The sequence below is a fragment of the Sorex araneus genome, chromosome 6 (assembly GCF_027595985.1).
Source record: "Sorex araneus isolate mSorAra2 chromosome 6, mSorAra2.pri, whole genome shotgun sequence".
In the NCBI taxonomy this organism is placed as follows: Eukaryota; Metazoa; Chordata; class Mammalia; order Eulipotyphla; family Soricidae; genus Sorex; species Sorex araneus.
The window spans coordinates 88,682,411-88,689,026 of NC_073307.1; positions in this window are offsets into that span (position 1 = coordinate 88,682,411).

Below are 6,616 nucleotides of genomic sequence, written 5' to 3' on the forward strand. Positions count from 1 at the left end.
TTTAACTCTTTGATGGATTCCTTGCTTTGGGGTCCCCGAGAGGTCTGTTCCCCACCGTTAAGTCTTTTGAGCCACGTGGACACCCCGCTCCGGAGCCCCTGAGAATGAGGGTCTTCCGTTGCCCGGACAGCGACCCGCGGGGCCACTGTCCCTGGGCTGACCGCTGTTCCCAGCCGGGGGTTCTGAACGCTTGTGCCTCCGCCGCCGCTGGGCCTGCGGTGTCACCGGTGGCGCCCGTGTCATTCCCGTCTCCGTGGATTGCCAGGGAAGTTTTCTCGCCAGAGAGCTCGTGATCTTTGAGTGATTTTAGGGAGACTGCCAAACTGTCTCTAAACCCGCTTCCACTCACACACCCCCCTCTTTTTTTTTTGTTTCGGCAGCGTGGCACACATCACAGTGCTCAGGGCTTACTCTAGACGCTCAGGCATCACTCCTGGCAGGGCTCAGCGGAACCTTCCGCAGTGCCAGGGATCTAACGTAGGCCGCTCCTACAAGCTCCCCAGCCCACGAAACCTGTTTCCTCTTATGTAAAATGGGAGTGACTGTATTTACCAGACAGGGTTGCTGGGAAATTGAAATTATCCGAGCGAAGCATTTACACTGTGGGACAGGAGAGGCATCTTTGTAGGTTGGTCAGATCCCTGGTGCCACATGGTCCCCCAACACCAGCACAGCCAGCAGTGACTCCCCTGAATAAAAAGCACAATAGGTACTAATCACAGTGATGGCTGTTATTGTGTTTTTGTCTGTGTATTTGGGGGCCACACCTGGTGATGTTCAGGGGTTACACCTGGTTCTGCATTCAGGAATTACTCCTGGTGGTGCTTAGGGTACCACAAGGGTCTCAGCGATTGAACTCGGGTTGGCCGTGTGCAAGGCAAAAGCCCTACCCACTATCCTATCACTTCAGCCCAATAGCAGTATCGTTATAAAGGATACCAACTGGTGTCCCACTTGATGTGGAAGCTAAAAGCTAATATGCAGGCAACCTTGAGAAATAACTTAACCTCTTATTCCTTCCTCTAAAACAAAACCGGTATTGCCTGCATAGGGGGTAATGAGAAATTCAGTGAAGCTATCTTTAACATAGGCAAAGCATTCAGAACATTTTCTGGTTCAAAGGTAATCATTTGATTAAACTGTAAAGATTAAACAGTGAGTCCCGAAGGTGGGGACAGAAGTATGTGTACAAAAGTATACTGTGATACTGTGAGTGATAACACAGCAAGGCACTTGCCTTCCCCAATCCAGGGTTTTGGTTTTGTTTTTTTTTCTTTTTGGGTCACACCCGGCGATGCACAGGGGTTCCTCCTGGCTCATGCACTCAAGAATTACTCCTGGCAGTGCTCAGGGGACCATATGGGATGCTGGGAATCGAATCTAGGTTGGTCACATGGAAGGCAAATGCCCTACCCACTGTGATATCACTCCAGCCCCAACCCAGGTTTTTGGGGGGTTTTTTTGGGGGGTTTTTGTGTGTGTGTGTTTGTTTGTTGTTTTTTGCTTTCTGGGTCATACCTGACAATGTACAGGGGTTACTCCTGACTCTGCACTCAGGAATTGCTTCTGGTGGTGCTCAGGGGACTATATGGAATTCTGGGGATCGAAGCCGGGTCAGCCTTGTGCAAGGCAAACGCCCTACCCACTGTTCTATGGCTCCAGCCCCCAAACCCAGGTTTGATCCTCTGTGCCCCCTAGGCAGTCCCCTGAGCCTACCAGGAGTAATTCCTGAGCACAGAGCTAGGAGTAAGCCCTGAGCATCACCAGGTGTGGCCCAAAAGGCACTGTCACTGTCATCCCGTTGCTCATCGATTTGCTTGAGCAGGCACCAGTAACGTCTCCATTGTGACACTTGTTACTGTTCGTAGCATATCAAATATGCCATGGGGAGCTTGCCAGGCTCTGCTGTGCAGGCAGGATACTCGATAGCTTGCTGGGCTCTCCGAGAGCCATGGAGGAATCGAACCTGGGTCAGCCGCATGCAAGGCAAATGCCCTACCCGCTGTGCTATCCCGGGGATAACGCGCCAAAAGTAGCACTGTAGCATTGTCACCCTTTGCTCATCGATTTGCTTGAGTGGGCACCAGTAACATCTCCATTGTGAGACTTGTTGTTACCGTTTTGGGCATATCCAATACGCCACAGGTAGCTTGCCAGGCTCTGCTGTGTGGGCGGGATACTCTCAGTAGCTTGCCGGGCTCTCCGAGAGACAGAGGAATCGAAACCCGGTTGGCGCATGCAAGGCAAACGCCTTACCAGCTGTGCCATCCCTACAGTCCAACCCCCCAAAAACTGTATATCATGAAAATACAAAGTAAAGGAAGCATTGCAGGAGTGAAAGGGCCCAGCAGTCAGTAAAGTATCCAGAGAGGATGATACTGAATCTTTTTTTTTTTCTTTTTGTAACACTGGGGATTTAAACCACAAATTCATGTATGCAAGGCAATTTTGCGGGCAGAAGACAGCAAACAGGTTCAGGGAAGCCTGCAGTTCGAGGGATGAAACCTAAGGCTCTGCCATGCAAGACATCCCTGTGTGTGCGTGCGTGCGTGTGCGCGCGCACGCACACGTGCGCACACACACACACACACGCGCACACACGCACACACACACACACACACACACACACACACACACACACACACCCTTGGTGCTAAACAAACTTACATGAACAGGAATCAACTACTGATTTGTCCTCTGGCCAAAAGTTCTTCGGGGGTGGAGCGGTAGCACAGCGGGGAGGGCGTTTGCCTTGCACGCGGCCAACCCAGGTTCGATTCCCAGCATCCCATAGGGTCCCCTGAGCATCACCAGGAATTACTGAGTGCAAAGTCAGGAGTAACCCCTGTGCATAGCCGGGTGTGACCCAAAAAGAAAAAAAAAAAAAAAAAAAGTCCTTCAGCATCAGGCCTTTCGACCTGAAGGATGGCTCCAAACATTGCTTGCTCGATTTGCTATCTTGTAGGGCCAGGCTCAAACCCCATGTTTGATATTTTTTCATTGTAATTCATTTAATTGAGTCACCGGGAGATACACAGTTACAAAGCTGTTGGTGATCAGGTTGCAGTCAAACAAGGATCCAACACCCATTCCTCCACCAGTGTTCATATCCCACCAGCACTGTCCGCAGTTTCCCTCCTGCTACACCCCCTCCCCAAATGTTTTTTTTTTTTTTCTTTTGGAGGGGCTTCCATGCCTGGAGCGGGAAGGTACTTGGACTCAGTGCTGGAGATTGCTCTGGGCAGAGCTGGGACACTGTGCAGTGCAATGGATTGTACCTGGAACGGCCACTTGCAAAGCGTTCACTCCAGCCCTAGGAGCTAAGCCCCAGTCTCTAGAGTTGTTTTTTATAAAAATTTTTTATTAGAGAATCACTGTGACATGCAGTTACAAACTTATGAACTTTGGTGTTTGCATTTCACTCATACAGTGATCGTTTACCCATCCCTCCACCAGTGCCCATTCTCCTTCACCAATGATCCCAGTATCTCTCTCGACACCCCCACCCCACCCCCCAGCACCCCACCCTGCCTCTGCGGCAGGGCATTCCTTTTTGTTCTCTCTCCTTTTGGGTGTTGTAGTTTGCAATAGAGGTCCCATTTGACCCAGCAATACCACTCCTGGGAATATATCCCGGAAAGGCAAAAAGCTACAGTAGAAATGACATCTGCATTTGTATGTTCATTGCAGCACTGTATACAATAGCCAAAATCTGGAAAAAACCGGAGTGCCCAAAAACAGATAACTGGTTAAAGAAACTTTGGTACATCTACACAATGGAATACTATGCAGTTGACCAGAGTTTGATTCCCAGCATCCCATATGGTTCCCTGAGCACCGCCAGGGATAATTCCTGAGTGCAGAGCCAGGAGTGACCCCTGTGCATTGCCGGGTATGACGCAAAAAAAAAAAAAAAAAAAGTGGGGGGGAGCCAGAGGGGCTGGAGCGATAGCATAGCAGGTAGGGTGTTTGCCTTGCACACGGCCGACCCGGGTTCGATTCACAGCATCCTGTGTGGTCCCCCTCGCACCTCCAGGAGTAACTCCTGAGTGCATGAGCCCGGAGTAACCTCTGTGCATCGCCGGGTGTGACCCCCCCAAATAAAAGGGGCCAGAGTGATAGTACAATGGGAGGGTTGTTAGCCTTGCATGTGGACAACCCAAGTTGGACCCTCAACATCCCAGATGGACTGACCCCCAAGCACAGCCAGGAGGGATCCCTGAGTCCAGAGCTAGGAGTAATCCCTGAGCATCACTGGGTGTGGCCCCCAAAAAGCAAATATATAAATAAGTAAAATTTAAAACAACAGTAACAACAAAAGGCCAGAGAGATAGTACAGCCGGAGGGCATTTGCCTTCGAGGTGTCTAACCTGGTTTCCCTCTCGGGTACCTTATAGTGTTCCCCAAACACCGCCAGGAGTGAACCCTGAGTACAGAGCCAGGAGTAAGCCCTGAGAGTTGCCCGTAGTGTGTGTGTGTGTGTGTGTGTGTGTGTGTGTGTGAGAGAGAGAGAGAGAGAGAGAGAGAGAGAGAGAGGGAGAGAGAGAGGGAGAGAGTGGGGGGGGTCTCCTCTTTTGCCTTTTCCATTAAAGAATTAATTGGAAAATGCAGCCTGGTGAAACAGCAGCAATTTCTGACTAGAGAGCAGAACAAGAAGAGATCACTGGGAAATCGAAAGGTGAAAGTAAGTAACTTTATGCATCGACTAGTGCACCCATGGGAATTGTAGGGGTGGCTTTTTACCCAGAAGAGCAAGTGAACCTCCCTGGGCTGGAGAGGTGGCTCAAAGAACTGGAGTGTAAAGTTTGCATGCAGGAGACCAGGTTCACTGCTTGGTGCTACACCCCACACCCTACCCCCCCCACAAACCCCTCACCAAGCAGAGAGCAGAGAGCAGAGAGCAGCCTTGGTACCAACACTGTGTACCAGCAAAAATAACTTGTCACTGTCATCCCGTTGCTCATCGATTTGCTCGAGTGGGCACCAGTCACGTCTCCATTGTGAGACTTGTTTGTTACTGTTTTTGGCATGTTGACTATGCCATGGGGAGCTTGCCAGGCTCTGCTGTGCAGTCGAGATACTCTCGGTAGCTTGCTGGGCTCTCCGAGAGGGACGGAGAAATTGAACCCAGGTCGGCCGCGTGCAAGGCAAACGCCCTACCACTGTGCTATGGCTCCAGCCCACAAACTGAAATAAATCTCTCCATTCATTTGGGGCTGGAATGAGAGTACAGCAGGTGTAGCATTTGGCTTGCACGTGACCCACCCAGGGTTAATAGCTGGCAATTAGTGATCCCTGAGCAACTGGCCTAAAACAAACAGAAAATGGAGCTGGAGTGATAGCACAGCGGGGAGGGCGTTTGCCTTGCACGCGGCCGATCTGGGTTCGATTCCCAGCATCCCATATGGTCCCCTGAGCACCTCCAGGAGTGCAGAGCCAGGAGGAACCCCTGTGCAACACCGGGTGTGACCCAAAAAGCAAAAAAACAAACAAACAGGAAAATTGACCTAGTGCTTGTTTCATGGTTTGTCTAATCTCTGAAGAATCCAGATGGGTATTGGATGATTTTTTTGTTTTTAATTTTAGTTTTTTGCAGTGCCAGGGATCAAACCCAAGCACATGTAAGGAATGTGCTAGAAGGCTGAGTAACCTCCCTGGCCACAGGGTGACTTCTTTGGTGTGGCTCATTATTTTCATTGTTTTACAGTATCTTGTTGTATGGATACATAATTTAGTTTGTTGTTCAATTGGAAATTTGTTTTCAGGTTTTAGCTATTATTATGGAGACATTTACATTTGTCTCTATTCTAGAGAACAATAAGCTATCTAATATTGTACAAATCTTTTGGTCCACACAGACACTCATTTTCAGAATTACTTAAGGGCAGAATTGCTGGACCATAAGGAATTACAATTTCAGGTTTCTCCTCCTACAGGGATTTTACTCAGAAATTAAATCATGGGGCTGGAGCAATAGCACAGCAGGTAGGGCATTTGCCTTGCACAAGGCCAACCCGGGTTTGATTCCCAGCATCCCATATGGTCCCCTGAGCACCGCTGGGGTGATTCCTGAGTGCAAAGCCAGGAGTAACCCCTGAGCATCGCCTGGTGTGACCCATAAAGCAAAAAAAGAAAGAAAGAAAGAAAGAAAGAAAGAAAGAAAGAAAGAAAGGAAGGAAGGAAGGAAGGAAGGAAGGAAGGAAGGAAGGAAGGAAGGAAGGAAGGAAGGAAGGAAGGAAGGAAGGAAGGAAGAAAGAAAATCATTAGGTGTTTCTTTGTTGTTGTTTTAGCCATACCTTGTTGGGAGAAAAACCCCTTTTGGTCTGCTTTTAAGTGTCATACTAGTCCTTGGGCTCAGGCTGGGCGGATGTTCCCGGATCATTCAGAAGCCTGTTACATGTATATTTACAATCACAGGTAAATGCCGTCCTGGGACAGGTTGTGTCCAGCAGATGTGCAGGTAAAAGCCTATCCATTATGATCAAAGGAACAATATAGCCCTATCTATAGAGCTATAATGAAACAATGTAACCCTATCTATAGAGCTATAATGAAACAATGTAACCCTATCTATGGAACTGAGATGAACCGAGTGTTTGTTCTAACCACTGTAACT